A 19021-nucleotide genomic window follows, 5' to 3' on the forward strand; every position below is an offset into this window, starting at 1 on the left:
ATGTCCTCAAGATGGTCACTTCAAACCAAGATGGCGGACTTTCTGTCCTTTTTCAGGCATGGAGATTTTTTGTGGGTTTTTCTTATGATAGACATGTTGTTCGGACAAACGGGCCTTAAAATAAAATAACATACTGGACACTTTTTCAAGCTACTTTTTGGGAGTGTCAGCCATTAAACATCACTGTTATGCTCCGCCCACATGCGATGACAACAATTGAAAACCTTCGCAATTTAGCGTCCTTCGTCTGTTTTATACGTGTGGTTCAAATTGTAGTCGCCAAAATGTGGCAAACTTTCTGTATCTTTTCAGGCTTGCGCTCTTGAGACTTTTTAGTTGGACGACGCGCGATAAACGTACATTTCATGTGGTTCAGTCAAACTGCAGTTCAGGGTCTGAATTTTTGAACTTTGCAAAGTTAAGCTCATTTTGTTTGTGTGAGAGACAAAGACAGCATTTATGAGTTCGGTGTGTGTGTGTGCGCGCATGCGTTAATATGGCGTGGCCATTGATTTTGTGTAAAAATAAAAAGTAATCCAATCATAATCTCAAAGCAGATCGTCTAGACCTCCCGTGCGAAACATTTGTTTCTTCAATTGGAGTCAGCTGTTTCCTTTTAGACTTTATATCTTCTTCTTCTTCTTCTCTTTCTGGCCACATGAATGCTAATCCTTGTGATTCTTGTGATTTGTATTAAATTGTTCTTATTATCGTGGGATACTTTTTGTACACCAGCTGTGTGTCCTTAAATGGGTTGGTGGTCTGGGACGCACTCTATAGTCTGTCCTGAGAAAAAAATATCTTCTTCTTCTTTTCTTTCTTTTTTTACTACACAGGCTGTTGAGTGCATTTCAAAGAACATAAAATGTAAAAGACAGAATTCTCTTTAAATGCTCAACCTTATCATAGTTCTTCAAATATCTTTTTATAGTCTTGGTCTTGGTCTTGGTGAGGTCTGGTCTCGATCAATGTCCTGGTTTTAAATGATCACAACGGTACCTTTTAGCGTCGTACAACATGATGCTAGTTAGCGCTGGACGACTTGCAGCACTCGGTCACAGGCCGTGGACGTGCTCATCAACTGGAATCCAAACTTTTGCTGCCACCGACGTAAATATTAAAAGAGGGTCTCGGCCAGCTTGTTTGGATTTGAGATCAAAATAAAAGACGAAGAATAGCGGTGAATTTTGTCTTGTCACGTCAATCATACAAAGTACATTCTCTAGAGCACATTTGACTCTATTTGGAATAAATTTAACTCCATTTAGAGTGGGACCAAATAGACTCTGTTAGAGTAGGCATTTTTTTTTTTACACTTTGAAGAGAGTAAAAATAAAAGTCATTCAAGGGTTAGGGAACAAACTCACAACCTTTAGCTTGGGAGACTGCCACACTGCCACCTGAGCTAAGCCCCTCCTACTATTTGCTTATATCCAAGAGGAGACCAAACGCATCGTTTTTTTTGCTCTCTTGGAGTTACGGTTCCAGCTGACACGAGCGATATATTAACATACAGCGGGAGCTGCGTGGCTCAGAGAGTAGATCGACTGTCTCCGAAGCGAAAGGTCGTGAGTTCGTTCCTCAACCCTTGAGTGACTTTTATTTGATTTGGCCCCACTCTAAATGGAGTCAAATTTACTCGACATGTTTAACTGTGTAGGACGTAGAAAAAGTGCCATGATCGTGAAAAAAAAAAGGCGGTTTATGACGTGAATGACAAACACATATAATAAAGTTTACTGCATCTTTAAATTCCAGATTATTTTGTCGTCAAAAGTTCACTTTCTCGTCTCATTTTGTTGACTGAAAGTCAAAAGCAAGGAAAATATTCGCCTCAAGTTACTGAACTGCTTCATGTTTCTTTTCACATAAGCTGGTTTTCTCTGAAATTGGTGTTTTTTGGTGAAACCAATCCATGTTTACTGCCGGGTCACTCAAAAATCGAACGCCTCCAGAGAAGCCAACGTATTTATTTTGGGGGTAAAAGAAGAGAATCGACTTTCTTTGATTGTGTTCGACGCAAGACTTTTATTTCGTGGCTCTTGAAACATCCGTCAAACATTCTCCTAATAACAGCGAGTCATTGCGTGTGTTTGGCGTTGGCGTCCAATCAGGTGCTTTTTTGTGTCACGCTTCCTCTCTGACCTGCGTTCCCATCGCCGGCGCTTTGTGCGACCTGTCATCCACTCAAACAATCTGCGGTGGCGCTTCAAAAGGGGGCGAGCAGGCGCCGCTCATCCATGGAGAATCGGCCAAAGGGAGCCCCGAGACCCCCCCGGCCTCCCCGAGACCCCCCCACCCCGGCCTCCCCGAGGACCCCCCCCCCCCCCCACTATCGACTCCATAGACGTACTCCGGTGCTGTTATTGATGCTCGCTCTTTCACACTCGCTCGCTCTTGTCGCTCCACTGGGAGGGGGGGGGGGAAAAAAAGGAAGTTCAGAACATCCCAGAGAATTCCTGATCAGCCTTTAAAAGCTCAGCATGGAGGGTTTCTTTAGGTCGTTAGTCATGTCTGACGCGCGCGCGCACACGCACGCACAGAGTTTGTGCTACTTGTGTTTTGTCATTTTCTCGAAAATGCTACGGAAAAGTGCTTCCACCTTTTCAGAGGTAGCAAAAGTGCCCACTCAATACTTAAGTATAGAAGCTCTGATAATTGGGTAAAAAACAAACAAAAAACAAACAAAAAAAAGCACATAGAAGACTGATTCGGCACTGGCCACTTTATTAGGTACGCCGTCTCAATTCATCAACATGAAAAGGAGAAAAGTTCGCATGGATTACCGATGGACACTTGATTGGGCGTGTACAGCTGTTTCTAATCTTTTGCTTGTTCCCCGTTTGGCTCGGACCCAGATGGTCAAAATATTAGGAACAGCTGCAAACACAATAACAAACTTCGGGGGGGGGGGGGGGGGGGGGTCAAATAAAAACAACAAAAAAAGTTATTTGAACACACCCAAGTTCTTCTCAAATTTCAATTTGATTCTCAAAAAGCTACAAAAAAAAAAGAAGAAGCAAAACCACATTTAAAACCTTGAGTTAGTCAAAAGCCAGCAAGATACAATTATGTTACTTGACTGCACATTTATTTAATTGTTTAATAAGTGTATATGTGTGTTAATATATATATTTTTAAATCACCAGTCTTTCATGACATTAGATTTTACTGATAATAAAAAAAAGGACACACACAACTTGAAAGTATCCACTTACAATATTTTTATATTTCATATACTTGCTTTATGTTTTTCCTCAATTCCATAATAAGAAAAATGATGCCACATATTGTGCAAAACATTTATCATGATCATAATAAGTCATTTCCATTTCCACTATTATATAAGTGTCATTGACCATTCATATAGTCATTGTTTGCCCCCCCCCTTTGCCCCTTTGTGGAGGGGCAAAGGGGGGGGGGGGCTTATGAATATGACCCCCCCTCCCTTTTTCCTCTTATCCCCCCTCCTATTATGTGCGTCCACTTCCGAGTGCAATCCGATCGACATTTTGACTCTCTCATGCATGCGCGCGCTGCCGTGTGAACCCGGCGTGCACGCGCAGTGGGGGCTATGTGTGTGCGCGTTTTATGAAAAATGATATTGTTGTGTGCGTAGACAGTGAGGAAGAGAGGGAGAGAGAGAGAGACAGAGAGAGAGAGAGAGAGAGAGAGAGAGAGAGAGAGAGAGAGAGATCGTCATTAGGCGCCCACCATCACCACCATCATCATCATCATCATCATCATCATCATCATCATGATATCATCCCTCCACAAAGCCCCCCATTCATCCATTCATTCCCAACCCGGCGCGTGCACGCCTGCATAATTGCATTATCGAGCTTGGAAGCTGCGCGCAATAACGCACAATCCCGGTCCTCGTGCGCGTGCACGTGTAGCTTTTTTTTTTCTTTCTAAAAAAAAAAAAAAGTTGCTTCCAAAAGTGTTGTTTCGAGAATAAAAGCTCAATTTGACTTTAAAGTGGGGAAACACTTTGCCGCATTGGTGTTAATAATTATAAATAGCCACGTCATATTTGACTTTAATTATGATTATTATTATGATTATTATTAATGTGTGAGAAGGTGGAGACGTCAGAGGGGAGGAGCGTGTGTTTGTGTGTGAGCGCGTGCACGCGCATATCGGCGAGGCGGCTTATTTACATGAAATACGCCACAAGGTGTTACGGTGTATACACACACACACACACACACACACACACACACCTACGCTCACCGACATGTAAGCGCACGCACGCACGCGCACGCATACGTACGCTCGTCATCTGGAGCGCTCAGGACTTGTTTAAGCGCACGCTAACGCGCCACGCGCACGTTCGACCTCCGGACTCTTCTTCTTCTTCTTCTCCTCTTTTTCTTCTTCCAGACCGCTTAAGGTAAGAAATTCCACTTTCCATCTTGTTGTTGTTGTTGTTGTTGTTTTTTTTTTCAAGGGAATTTTGCTGTCTCGCGTGGCGGCGTGCATCGAAGCACAACGCGAGAGGACGTGCACGAGCGCCGCACAATTTGGGATTTGTAACCCACCTCATCTTTGACAACAACCAAAAAAACAAACCGCAGGAATACTGAAGGTCAAAATAAAGAAAGTGGATTTTTTATTATTATTATTTTTTTTTCCTGCGTGCTGATGCTTGCCGGTGCCGACGGACGCGGAGGCTCGATCCACGGGACACGCGCAGCGAGGAAGGAAGGATAGAGAGAGGGAGAGAGAGAGAAAGAGAGGGAGGGAGGGACGGACGGACGCGGAGGGAGTGGAGAGAGAGAGAGAGAGAGAGAGAGAGAGAGAGTGGAGGGGGGGGGGGGGGGTTCACAAGGACAAGATTCCCACGTCAGGTCGGGATGCGCGCGTGGAGCGTGGAAGCTCTTTAACAGGTCCCACGCGCACTTTTACCATCCGTCAGCTTGCACGCGGCAGGAATAAAAAAAATAATAATAATAAAAAGAAGAAAGGTAAGTGAACGCACTCTTTGCGGTCTCTTTTTTTTTAACCTTTGAGGTTAGCGTCATTCCCGTGAAATTAATCACGCAGCAATTAGAGCGCGAGATGAAAGTGGATTTCTCTTTGCACGCGCGTCGTGCGTGGACTCTTTCGCCTTTTCTTTTCCAACTTGAGCGCGCGCGCGCGCGCGCGCGTGCGGCGTCCTCGTCTCAACGTTTTGTGCAAGAAAGTTGCAAAAAAGATGACAGACAGGAGAAAAGCGGGCGGAGGAGATGACAAGTCTGCCATTTTGTAGCGGCCGGGGCTCGTTTGACGTGTTACGCGCCGAGCAGATGTCACGCCGAGCGGGGGTCGCCCGCCCGGCCCCGCGGGGGGGTGGTGGGGGCTTTCGCAGAGGTGGGAAAGTTGTCCGAACGTGGAAGGGAAGACCCCGCTCGAGTTTTCTTGTCTTCTTCCCGGTGTGCATTTTGACGCCTTTTTTCCGGATGACACTCGTGAAAAGAGGAGCAACAACGGCGGCCTTGTAATCCCATTACAAGTGCGTGCGTGCGCGCACTTTGAACCCGAGGTCATGTGACTTGAACCTGCCACTTGCACCTTAGGGGGTCTGTCAAAGGGGGGGGGGGGGGGGGGGGCTTCCAAATGATGTTGATTGGCGGCCATGTTGTGTCAAATGCTCGAGTGTGTGTGTGTGTGTGAGAATGTCAGCTCATTGACGAGGCCTCGCCGTCGCCATTTTATCAAATTAGGGTTTAAAAAGTAGATTGAGGACGTCGTTATTTGTTGGTATGTAGAACCCCCCCCCCCCCTCCCATTGGGATTACAGGAAGTGAGGGTTTGAACCGCCTGTCAATCACTGGCGTGTGACGCTGTTGTCGTTCTTCGCCACACAAGTGGCTCGCGCACTGCCAGTCGATTTTCTGTGACGTGGATATACCCCATGCTAACCCCCCCCCCCCCCCCCCCCGCCCCCCCCCCCCCCACCTGATCAGTGAGGGAAGGGGCATTAATTAACCGTCATTGTCACAACAGCCTCTTCCTGTCCTACCTGTCCAACGTTGGCAGTCCTGAGTGTGTCAGTGAGTGTGTGCGTGTAACAGTTACCCCCCCCCCCCGCCCTCCCACCCCCACCAACATGGTGACCGCCGTGCCCCGCAGCGACGCGAACACTCCACTGTGACCTCAGCCTTGTCGCGGCGTGACATCAAACTCCCGTCTTCAACACGTACACGACAGCACACTCTCAATTTAGTACACACAATTAAGCAAGTAAATTAGTAATAGTAACAAGAGTCACTAGTTGATTTCTGGTTCTCGTGAAGTGTGTAGTTTGTCTGTCGACATCCAAGTTCAACATGTAGCGCGTGCGCGCGCGCGCGCACACGCTCTCACTTGGACAAAACGCAATTCAACACATCATTAAACACCAATTAGTCATACTAGTCTTGCTGCGGTTAAGGTGGAGTTGACTTTTCTATCAAGTTCAACACACACAAAATGAAGAACGTTAACTGGCAGCGACAGTCGACATTTGACGGTTTAGCGTCGTCCGGTTTGTCGCGTTCAACACTTCAAAACAAACACAATTCAATGTGGAAACTCGGATTAGATGTGACACTTAAAGTAATAATTAGTTTTCTACCAAGGTCGACGTAACGCACACACTTAAATGAAATGCACAATTCAATCATCACTTTTGATGCTATTAAAATTAAATGTGCGTATTAGTTAATAATAGTTATCCAGGGTTAAACGATGGCTTGCAATTGTTTGCCGTTTTTCCTGCCGCGTTCCGCTCGTCACACTCTTGAATGAAGCACGGCAAGAAAATTCATCTTCCTTTTTTTGCACCGCGGACTTCAGCGGGGCGCGGACGGGCTCGAGCGGCGATGAATAGAAATGTAACAATTTGTCACGGACAAATAAAGTCAGCCGCTTGCCAAAGAAATAAAAGGACAGGTCGCCATATGTGTCATTCAAAAAAGTGGAGAAGAATGCAATTCATTAATCGTGCAATTGATCAAGTGCAGCGGAGGCTGGCGTTTGTCATATGTGAGGAAAATAAACCTTCCGTGTCAAAAGCGGGCCCGCTGCGTATGGATGGTCGTGAATGTGTGTGTGTGTGTGTGTGTGTTTAACAAGTGTGTGTCACATTAATGGCGATGATGATGAGGAGGGTGATGAAGAGCAGCAGAATGCATGATGATGTCGTCATGTCTCCTAACGGTATAAATGTGTCACTCTGGAGTGTGTGTACGTGTTGGGGCGTGATATGGGGGGCGGAGATGTGTGGCGGCTGGGGGGGGGGGGGGATTGGGGTGGTGGGGGGTCTTCCTGCTTTGGACGTCTAATTTGATGCCTGTGTAAAAAAAAAATGCGGTTTGTCGCGTATTTATCATTTTGAGCGGATGGAAATTGAGAGGCAGGAAGTGCAGTCGAAACCCGAGTCAACTTCAAATATTATTTTACATTTTATTTTATTACGGCATATATTATATTTTGTAATGTATTTTAGTATTCATGTTTTTGTTGATTGTATATAATATGCCGTTCAGCTTCATTGTTTTATAATAGCAGCAGGTTTTGTCATGTTGAAGTCGCATGTTGCGTAATGGGGAGGGGGTCCTAAAGGGGGTGTCAAATTGATGCCTGAATTAAAGAGTGGCTTGGCTCTTATGCTGGGGGTTGTTGGGGGGGGGGCAATTTTTTTGGAAGGGAATGCGGAATTCAGGATGAGTTGAGTTTTTTTTCTGTGTGCATGTGTTTGGGGAAGGGGGGGGGGGGCAAGGAGGCAGACGGGGTTCTAATGGGGGTCCAAATGGGGCTCATCAAAGTTGATGCCTGAATTAAAAGTGTGGAACAGAAAGACACTCATGACGCTGCGGTGAGCGTGCAGGGTTGTCAGGGTGGGGGGGCAAGATATGAGATGAGTGTGTGTGTGTGTTGGGGGGGGGGGGGGGGTAGTTGTCAATTTTGATGCCCGAATAAAAAAAAAAAAACAAGTGCGGGACAGAAACAGGCTTGGCTTTCATGCCGAAGTGGGGAGCGTGCATGATTTTTCGGGGGGAGGGGGTGCAGAGTTTGGGATGAGTGAAGTGTGAAGGGGGGGGGGGATTTATTTTGTCAAATATGGTGCCTGAATTAAAAGAAAAGTGTAAGAGACTTGACTCCTCATGCTGAGAGGGGGGGACCAAGAATTTGGAAGAGTTTGTGTGTGTGTGTGTGTATTAGGATAGGAGTGTATTGGGGGGGTCATGTCACATTTGTTGCCTAAATTAAAAGAAAAACAGTTGAAACAAAGCGACTTGATTCTCATGCGCTGGCGCTGAATGTTTATTGAAGGGGGAGCACGATCCAAGATGAGTTTGTGTGTGTACGTGTGTGTGTGGGGGTGTGGGTGTGTGTTTGTGTGTGTGTGTGTGTGTGTGTGTGTTGGGGGCACTCACATCACATTTTTGCTTAAATTAAACTTGACTCTAATGCCAATACGGTCGGGTTGCAGGATATGCGAGTGTGTGTTTTATCCTGTTTTCAGTATATTGAATTATTTTTCATAATTATTATTATTATTATTATTATTGAGGTTCATCCATTTTGTATTGTGCTTAAGGCACTCGCTTCTGTTGTGTGTGTTTGATAAGGCGTGTTCAAAACTTTCTTGCAGTGCAGGTGTGTGTGAGTGTGTGCGAAGTTGTGTGGCCTTGACACAAGTGTGACCGTGTGAGTGGGTGTGCGTGTGCTTGTGTGTGTGTGTGTGTGTGTGTGTGTGTGTGTGTGTTCGCGCGCATCCAGAAAAAGAGAGAATTGTTGTTCATCTTTTTGTTCTCTCAGCTTCTCTCTTCTCTTCCCTTCTCCTGTTTGTTGTTGTTCTTTTTTTCCCAAAGTTCATTTGGGATTTTCGGGATGTCAAGAACCCCCCCCACGTACCCCAACCCCCCCACCTCAGAATCCCCCCGCCTGCTTTGATGTGCCTGTTTTCCGCCATGTCATTCCCAGAGACAACAGCTTAGCGGCCGTCAATCAGGCAGCTACTGTTTAGCATTCGCACGCTTTCAACAGGAGTGTGTGTGCGTGTGTGAAACGTGTGTGCGTGCGTGCGTGCGTGCGCGCGCGCGCGTGTGTGAGGGTGGAGGGTCATATCCATTACACAATTCACACGGCGTCGCCGAGTGGATCAGGAGACGCACGCACGAACCGCCGTCTGTCTGCGACGTAACGCAAATGAGTGGCAGTCAAACAAGATGGAGGACGAGGAGGAGGAAGATGAGGAGCATTAATAACGATAACGAGCACCTCCTCCTCATCTGTGTCGTTCTGCTCCTCGGCCTCTGGGCTCTTAGTCATCGTCATCCTCCTCAGAGGCTGAGGAAGACGAGGAGCTGCAGTTTTGAATAGGATGTTGAGCACCTCCTCGAAGGAGGACAAGGAAGAAGCAAGCGGAAGGAGAAGGAGGAGGAGAACACAGATGAGATGGACGAGGAGAACGAAGAAGAACAAGTTGAAGATGGAGGAGGAAAGAGGATGATGGATGAGGAGACGGAGAATGAGGAGAAGGAAAAAGGAAGAAAAAGCACCTCCTTGTCTTCCTCCTCATTCCTCCTCATCTTCCTTTTTCCTTCTCTTCATTCTCTTCCTCCTTCATCTTCAACTTGTTCCTCTTCTCCTTTCTCCTCGTCCATCTTGTCGTCATCCTCCTCAGAGGCTGAGGAAGATGATGATGATGATGAGCACCTCCTTGTCTTCCTTTTTCCTTTCCCTCCATATTCTCCTCATTCTCCTTCTCTTCTTCCTCCTTCATCATCCTCTTTCCTCCTCCATATTCAACTTGTTTCTCTTCTTCCTTCTCCTCGCCCATAACATCTGTGTTCTCCTCTTCCTCCTTCCGCTCCCTTCTGCCTTGTCCTCCTTCCTTTCTTTTTCCTCCCCCTTTTCCTCATGGCCCTCATTCTTGTCCTGGGGAGGAGGAGGCACACCTTTGAACTGTATGATGAAGAGCATTCCTCCTCCTTCCACCTCCATCTTGTCCTTCTCCTCGTTCTTCTTCTCCTCCATCGTCTCTTTCCTCCTCTACTTCCTCCCCGGCCTCGACAAGGGAGGAAGTTGGAAAGACATGATGAAGAGCACAATTTCTTCCTTGTCCGTCCACTTCCATCTTCTACTTGTTTGCCTCCTCCTGGTTATTCGTCTCCATCTCCTTCTTGTTTGCCTCCTCCTGGTTATTCGTCTCCATCTCCTTCTTGTTTTCAATTTTCTCATTCTTGTCTAGTTCCTCCTTCTCTGCGTCTTCTGCGTCTTCCTCATGGACACATACTCCCCACTTGTCCTCCTCTTCATCATCATCCATGTCCTCCTTTCCCTTTCATGAGCACCCATCTTCTCTTGCTCCTCGACCTCCTTTTCATCCTCCTCCTTGCTTTTCTCCTTGTACTCCTCATCCTCCCTGACCCCCTCTTCCTCTTCCTGTTGAACACCCACTCATCTCCTTTTCATCATTCTCCTCCTCCTGCTCCTCTTTCTCCTCCTCTTCCTCCTCAGTCTCCTCGTCTTCCTGTTGCTTCTCCTCATGAATACTCAGAGGCCGAGTAGTATAGCAAATAACTGTAAAGTATGCGTTGACTTCCTCTCGCCTCCTCCTCCTCCTCCTCCTTCTGCTTCTTGTTCTTGTCCTCGTCCTCCTCCTCAGAGGCTGCGGCACCCGTGGTGGTTCTCCTGATTGTGCATGCGAGGGTACGGCGTCATATTCAACGGCCTCTCGGCTCCTCATTTGCATAATTGGATCTTTAATGAAAGTTTGCCTGATGGAACGAGCAAAAAAAAAAAAAAAAAAAAGAATCAATAAAAATAAAAATGTGAAAGTATGAATAAATGTTAAACGTGAATTTAAGAAAATTATGCAGACAAATACTCTCTGAGGAAAACGAGAAAAAGAAGAAAAAGTCGCTCGCTCGCTCGCTCAGCCCGTCATTTCCCAGGCTTGAACCCCTAACATGACTTGAAATCATAATTAAAGTGTCTTGAAACCCAAAGCCAGGTTTAAAGCCTTGACCTTGACCTTGACCTGTTACCCTGTTTTGAACCCTGATTACTAGAGGCCTACGTTTGAAACCCTAATTTAAAGTAGGGTTCCAGCCGAGGTTAGGGTATGAAAAAAGGCTTTCAACATTATGCTGTGTTGCAAACAAATGTTGGCCTTTCAAAGCAGGATTTGCTTTCAAGTTTAGCTTTTAAAAGACTGGTTTCCAACTTTTAAATTATACTTTCAACTCTTGTCAAATGAGGATTTCCAGGCAGGGTTACAGACTTTCAAGCCTTAATGAGGGTCACAGGCAACTTTTAAAACGTAGTACGATTTCTAGCCAGTGTCAGGAATTGATTAACCGATCCCAACAAAGGCTTGAAACCCTAATTTGAACTTTAACCCTGCCTGAAAGCCTTATTTGAAAGTGCAACAAAAGTTTGTCAGTTCATGGAAACCCAAACCCTGAATTGAAACCTTCATTTGAAACTGTAACTTGAAAGCCTTTGTTTTGAAACCTTAACCCTTACAAAACGTCTTCAAAACCCTAAACCAGGCCCGGATTTCTAATTTGAAACCCAAACCCTGGCTTGAAAGGCGACCCTACCTTAAGTCAAACCCTTAATTGAGACCCTAATCAAGGCTTGAAACTGTAACACAAATGCCTGTTCTGTCTGGTAAACCTAATCCATGTTTGAAACTTTTGAAACCCTTCTCAAACCCTAAACCAGACTTCGATAAACCCAACCTTGATCATTCAAACCTGACTCAAACCCCTACCGCTCTATTTAAAGCTCAACTTGGCTTGCGACTCTCATTTAAAACTCGAACTTTCTTTTCTTGACACTCAATTGAAATCTTCTTTGACACCCTCACGCGGCTCGCCTTTGTTGCAAACCCTCATTTGAAAAGGTAAAACAAAAAAAAAAGGCTAATCAAAAGCGAGCGGCTGGCGCGCGCTCATCGGAGCTTACAAATGTGATGTGAAAGCGTTTACATTCCGCGGCAGGTCTGGCGGGTTAAAAGCACAATGGCGGGATATTCTCCCGCCCGGGGGTGCGCGTTCGTTTGTGTGCGAATTGTTACGGCGCTCATCCAGCACAAATCTATTTGCTTTCGCACTGCCTTGATCGGAATTTTTCTTCGCCACTTTGGGCTTGGGGGGGGGGGGGGGAGCGCGGGAGGGATTGCGTCGTCGTCCTCTTGTGTTTGCGCTCACACTTTGTCTCGTTCCGAGAGTGAAAAAAAAAAAATAATGAAAAAAAAAAAATGAGAAAAAAAAAGCTCCAGCCCAGCTAATTGATTGATTCAACTGCTCTGCATTAAAAAGTGTTACGACGCTAAAAGTATAGCATGTGCACGTCCCCCCGTCCGCCCCTGACAATGACACACGGAAAGTGGATTTTAATCGTTTACGATCAACAATTTTCTTAATGAATCCAAACCGTAATAAATATTTGGAGCGGCGGTTAATGCCGTCGTTAAAAAAAAAGAGACGCAACATGAGTTAAAAGGAGACCTCAGCCAAGGTTGAAACCTAAAAGAGAAAAATGTGTGACGTCATGATCAGATATGAACTCGTTCACTCTCCAGCGGGCGGAGTTTCGTTCGTTTCGGGCCCGAATTTCGTCGACGGGCGCACGTACGCTGGGCAGAAAAACTGCTTTTTCGCATTTTTTGCACCAACACAAGTTTGGGATTTTGCCATCTAACAATTTGGTGACAGAGAGAAGACTAGATGAAACCAGGTCTAGGTTGTGGTGCGGGTGGCGTAACGTAATTTTAATTTGATTACGTTTGATTTTGGTGCAGACAGAAAAATTGTGTGCACTGCTGATATTTTTGCATTATTATTTTTAGGGATGTTTGATACACCTTTTTTTTTCTTTTTTTTTAAAGACCAGTAAGAGTACTCAATTCCTGGTACCTGGTATTGGTACTCGCACATCCCTAATTATTATTATTTATTTCATTCCGAAAATGTATCAGAGCATGAATCGAACCCTCTCATTATAGAAATCCTTTCATTGAATGTGTCGTTATTATCAATTTGGTGGTTGTCGTTTTTTCTTGCGGCCAAATTGACATCATCTGCAAGTGGAGATCTTCTTGCAGTTTTCGATAAACGTACATTGCATGTGCCGATCTCCGTCATGTATACCCTGCGCGCCTCACTTGCAATGTATTGAACTCATTCAAACCCAAAAACATGCAAACACTTTTTTTTGGTCCTTCACTCCCAAAAACGTATTTATATATTTGTTAAGCTTTTTATGCAAGAACTTATAGAAGGCTTCGATGCAGCTTCTAAGATGAAGAGGTGGCTTAAAGCAATGGTAGTATTAAAAAAACAGCCAGCAGGTGGCAGCAGAGTATGAGAGATCAACCAGGGCCATGTTGCAACAAGCTCTTTTTGACAGTGTTTTCAACAGGAATGTGAATAATGTTGAAATTTGTACTGTATTGGTAATTGCTGCAAAACGGAAACAGATAAAAATATACTTTTTTTTCCTGATGAAAGAAAGAGACTCTCATCTTTCCTTTGGTAGGTTCCACGTTTTTATAGCAATAGAACACAATATTCTGTGGGCCTTGCAAAATCAGTCCAAATCCACGAAAGCAGCCGGGAGCAAAGGGGGTTGCTTCATTGAAAATGGCTGCGCTTGAATGAGGGGAGCCGTTTTGATTGTCCGGAACCGATTTGACTCTGTTCACTCCCACAACAGCACAAATTTCCCCATCTGTGAAAATGCCAGAAAAAAAGACAAATCCACCCACAGTTCCTGCGCTTGGGCACAAAATGGAGGGCCCTTTGACTCGTCTTTCAAGAGCCACACAATATCGCGTTCTCTGACGATGAAAGCATCAAAACAAAGAGTAGACTTTGCTCTTTTGTCCAAAAAAGGTGTTTTTTTAATTTTGTTATAATCTTCAGCAGAATGTGGCTTGGTTTCACCCAAAATACTGATTTCTGACCCAAAAGCAGAGAAAATGAGCTTTTCGTGAAACAGAAGAGTGATATTAATATAATTTAATTTTGTGACACCTCAACGAAAACACGACCGCAAAAGTGCTTTTGATGGCAAAAGAATCGAGTGTCACCTTCTCCATTCCGCCACTTTCATCAAATGTGCAGCATTTGACTTTAGCTTCAGCGCTTTAGCATTCGCGTTCAATCGTCGCAACTGTCGTTGCTTTGTATCCAAATGGTCGGGACATGAGTCGATGCCGTCTTTCTGGCAAGCGGCTGCCAAACGTTATCAGCGTTGCGTTGGAGTGCGCATGAGAGCATCACTTTCGCCGCGTCGGCCTGCGTGGGAGTGTATCGTGTGGCGGAGTGGATCTCAGGTGACGCTTAGCGGGTCAGCTCGGCTTCCAGGAGCTCAAGTGAGCGCCGACCCCTCTTAGCCCCCCCCCCACCGGTCGGGAGGAGGCTCAGAGGACCCTTGACCAGCGTACTCCTCATCCATCCGCCCGTCCTCCCTCCTTCTGTCATCCCGCCATCCATCACGCACTCGTCCACCATCTTTCTTGCTTTTCACTTCGCGGCGTCTGTTGAATGAGAAGCGCTCGACTCGCAGTTGAATGCACGGCAGACTCTTTGCGGACGCGTGATCAATTATTACATCGCCATTTTGAATGTGGACAGTGGAAACAATGAATTCATTACAATCAAGAGTAAAGTTGGGCTTGAATGGAAAATGTGCCAAAGGGTTAAGTTTAGAGGTAAAATAATATATATTTTTATGATTAATTGATCAAATATACATGTCAAAAAGTAATATTTGTGTGTTAAATATGTAAAATAATTCATTGTAATTCAAACAAATCAAAGGTTTAACGTTTTTGTAATTTGTTTGATTCTAGCTGATTAACAATCATTCAATAAAATGAATAATCATATTTTTTAAGTTAATTTGAATAAAAAATATTGTGTTATTTAAACTGATTTATTCAATATTTACGATGAAAAAAGTTTTAAATTTAAATGCATTTTATGTTTTTTTTATTTAAATGAATAAGAATTTAATGAGTAATAAAAAAATGAATGATTACATTTTAATTCGCCAATACTTAAAGGAGAAATGTCATAATATTACAAAAAATATTTGAGGACTCTTGAAAATAATGGTCAGTGAGTTAGATTATGGAATTTCTATTAAATCAATAAATAAATTAAAAAGTTTTCCATTTTATATAATTAATTAATAAGCTGAGTAAACCAATTTGTAATTAACAAATACAAATTTATTGAGATTAATTAATTTAAAAAAAAAAAAAGAGAGAGAAATACGTGTTAGTTCACCAATTTTAGGGGATTCGAAAAAAACACCATAAAAATGAATGCAACAAATGTTGCAGGACTTTTGATACTTTAAATACCCAGTGGACCCAAATACAGTCCCCGGGCTGTACTTTGCCCGGAAACTGCTTTAAACACCAACAAGCTTTTTAGTGACTTTTGACTCATAATTGCAAGGAGTTGACGCGTGAATAATGGAGACTTTTGAGCACACTTGAGGTGTTCCTCTTCTTCTTGTCGGACTAATTGTTGTCAAACATGGCCGCTGGCGAGCAGACGAATGCGCCATGACAGGAAGAAGAAGAAGGAGAAGGCAGATGCGGCGAGGAGGGATGATGTACTTAACGCTATCTGGAGGTTTGCCTCTCAACAAGCGTCTTCCGCAAATCGGCGGCGCCGTCGATAAATTGGCTTTGATAAAAGTGGTGCGAAATGGCGGCGCACCTCTATTAAGCGCCGGCGCATTTGTCAGCGGCGCCGCGAGTCAAGCGAAGGGTTTTAATGTCACACAGGCGTGAATTAAAGACTCAATCCAAAGCGCTCGCAGCTTCTTTCTTTTTTTTTCTTTTTTGTATTATTCCTCTGAGCAGCAGCAGCAGCAAGCGACGCGGGCACGAAGGCGCCCGTTCTCTTTGCCTGTCGGGACTTTTTGTCATTGCAGTCAACGGGAGGCGGGAGGAAGTCGCGAGTCTTAACGTTCAACTTCAATATCCCAAACTTTTGTCTGACGCATGCCAAGTCATGTGACTTGAGCCACCTGCTGCTTTGGTGAACCCCCAACCATTCGCTATTTGCCTACTCACCGACTTGCAGATTTTTCCTGTAAGTGACAACAAAACTTTGTTGCAGGTGAGACGGATTGTTTGAAATTGATTATTTGTCAATTGGTCAGGGAGGAAGTACAATTTCTACAATATATTTGTGGGGAAATGGTTTGAAAACGGGACATTGATATTTGGCGTTCTTGGAAAGTTCAGCCCGCGCAGCCATTTTCAGCTAGCAACATAACATTTGGTACACATATCTGTCAGGTTCCGTCAACCAAGAACATTTAATAAACAACAGACAAGGAAGGAAGACGAGACTTAGATTATTTTTGCTCGCGAGGAGAACGGACAGAGAAGTGCACAGATTACAATCTCCTACCCGCTCTGGAGCACTTTCTGCCCAGCCCTCTCTTTTGATTTCTTTACAATTAGCCGTTGCTGCTCTAAAGGGTTTGGGGAAGCGGCGGCAACGTGACAATCATCCCAGATATTGCGCAGACAATAATGCAGACGTTTTTCTTCAGCGCTGAAAGTTTCAGTCAAAGTTTGTTTAACGGCAAAATGTTAACGCATATGAGGAGAAGAAGCTACGCCTTGAAAAGGCCCAGAAAGTCGGCCATCTTGGTTTGAAGCAGCCATTTTAGACAAACTTGTATACTTGCTGGAATTCTTTCAAAATGCAGCCCCTCAAGCCAGTTTCTCGTCAAATGTGGTAGACATATCTATCACGGGTAGTAGATCTTGGTTTGAAGCAGAGGTTTAAACAAAAGAAGAAAAAAATGATGTCCCTTAACCCAGTTTCAATAATCAAAATGATATTTTGTAGATATGTCTGGCATGTGTAGATGGATGCACAAAGAAATCCCAAAAAGCCATGCCCGAAAAGACACACAAAGTCCACCATTTTGTTTTGATGCGGACATTTTAGGCTCATTTTATGTGGCTACATTTCCATAATTTTTTTATTATATTTATATATATATATATATATATATATATATATATATATATATATATATATATATATATATATATATATATATATATATATTAATATATATATATATATATATATATATATATATATATATATATATATATATATTAATCGTGAAAATTGTATTTTATCTGAATATCTGAATTTTCATGCTTCTATTTTATAACTTACTGTTACTCAAGTATCTACTGTGTTTGGAGGACTACTTTTTGCTCGAGTCACATTATTGTATAGTAACGGCGCTCTTGAATGCAAATTTGGGTCATTCTAACCACCTCTGCTCCTTTTTGGACCTTCAGCATGTGCCTTAATGTCTAAAAAGAAGAAAGCAGTCGAAGGTCCCTGGAGAAGGCGCGCTTAATTCCACATTAGTGTTGGACGTTTATGCAAAAGTCAACAAGAACGGTCTCGGAAGGCAAACGGAGCGAACACACGAGCGTCTGTGAACGCCTCGTGTGAAAAGCTCCACTTACAGCAAGAAAACTGTCTTATTTGTTCATGGAGATATTTTTGTTTTATTCCAAGTAAATATGCGTTTGTTTATTTCTGACCACCTGGATGAGACTTCCTCAAATACGTCTGCTGCTTTCGACCCTCAAAAACATGTCGTTTGTTAGGCTTTTGGTTCTCTTTCTTGAACATTTTGTTCACCAAATATATCATTTTAATATTCTTTTAAACTACCGCTTAGCTTCCTGTAATCGTTTTTCTAAGGTGTTGATATTTCAGTTTGTGGTCCTAAATGATCAATTCTACATAAAGCAATAAAGAAATATTTGATGTATGGCATGTTTTTGTGACTAGTTGGCGCTGTTGAGCATGCACTAACATCGCTGCTATGTATGTCACAAATTAGCAATGAAAACACTGCCAACCAATATTTGTACAACTTGCTAGCTTAGCTTTGATGCTAACATCCCTGCTATGCATGTAACGTAGCAAGCAATGATTACCAAAAACACTGCGGACCAAAAAAAAAATAATGTCAATAAGTGAAACATCGAGTATGCAGTCCACTGTCATGTGAATTACATTTTTAACAATCATATTTTAACATTTTTTTTAAAGCAGCAAGTTAGCTTAGCTGAAATGCTAACATTTTTGTTATGTGTTTAACATACATTTTCATTCCAAACATTTATCAGCAAAACCCTGCAACAAAGCTAGTTATAATGGTTACCGCCGGTTAGCTTAGCTTCCAGTGCTAGTAGATTTTTTCAGACGTGAAAAAACAAAATAAATCAACTCCAGGAAAAATAAGTAATAAATTATTTGCTCAGAAATAAATGTAGCATCAGAATGAATGCTGAAATGATTTTTTTTTTAAAGAAAAAAAATGTTTGCTAACGCTTGTTAGCTTAGCATCAGTGCACTTTTGTTGCCCTTTGTATTTTTTGGCTTTGATTGTCAACGTTTCACGGTTTGTTTTAACTGTGTGTATGTGTACCATGTGACCGAGGGGTTCCGTAATTGGGGGGGGGGGGGGTTGAGTTGTTCTCGGGTTGTTGCGCTTCCCTGGCGGAGGTCACTCTCCTCCTCAGCGTTGTCCTTTTTTCTTCCAATTTTGGTGTCTGCAGGCGGCCGCTCGCACGCTTTTGTTGCCGGAGGTAATCTGCCAAGTGATCTTAATTATGGAGGTTCTGGACCCCTCCCCCTCGGTAAACCGCAAGCCCCCCCCATTTCCTCGCCTTGCTTTTTCCACGTTGTACACACTTTTAATCAAACGCCGTCGCTGTTTGGTAATGAGGGCAAAGAGAGACGGCAGGATCTCCGCCAGGAATGTCGTCGACGTTATGCACTAAAATAACAATAAATAAATAAATAGATAATAAGCATCTTTGCTCATTTTAAATATATGTCATACAAAATGTCATTATATATTTTTTTTAATTTACATTTTTAACTAGAGTTTGTAACTTGGTCGATTGCAAAAAGAAAGTGTATCTGCAATCCCCTTGAATACATTTAAAGCACTCATA

At 43.6% G+C, this 19021-nt stretch overlaps 1 protein-coding gene across 4 annotated transcripts in view; it reads left to right on the forward strand.

The window, feature by feature from the left end:
- znf536 (zinc finger protein 536) overlaps positions 1-19021 on the forward strand; it is a 266047-nt gene that overhangs the window by 37821 nt on the left and 209205 nt on the right. For 2 of the 4 annotated variants that reach the window (XM_086072167.1, XM_086072169.1), the window contains exon 1: positions 4840-4970. The exons of 1 other annotated variant lie outside the window; for it this stretch is intronic. The gene's annotated coding sequence lies outside the window, so the exon portion shown is untranslated. Of the gene's footprint in view, positions 1-4202; positions 4397-4839; positions 4971-19021 lie in introns of those variants that run through there. One more of the 4 variants, XM_086072170.1, reaches the window with a different exon arrangement.

The sequence above is a fragment of the Leptonotus elevatus genome, chromosome 3 (assembly GCF_054856555.1).
Source record: "Leptonotus elevatus isolate MCC_2025b chromosome 3, RoL_Lele_1.0, whole genome shotgun sequence".
Taxonomy (NCBI): Eukaryota; Metazoa; Chordata; class Actinopteri; order Syngnathiformes; family Syngnathidae; genus Leptonotus; species Leptonotus elevatus.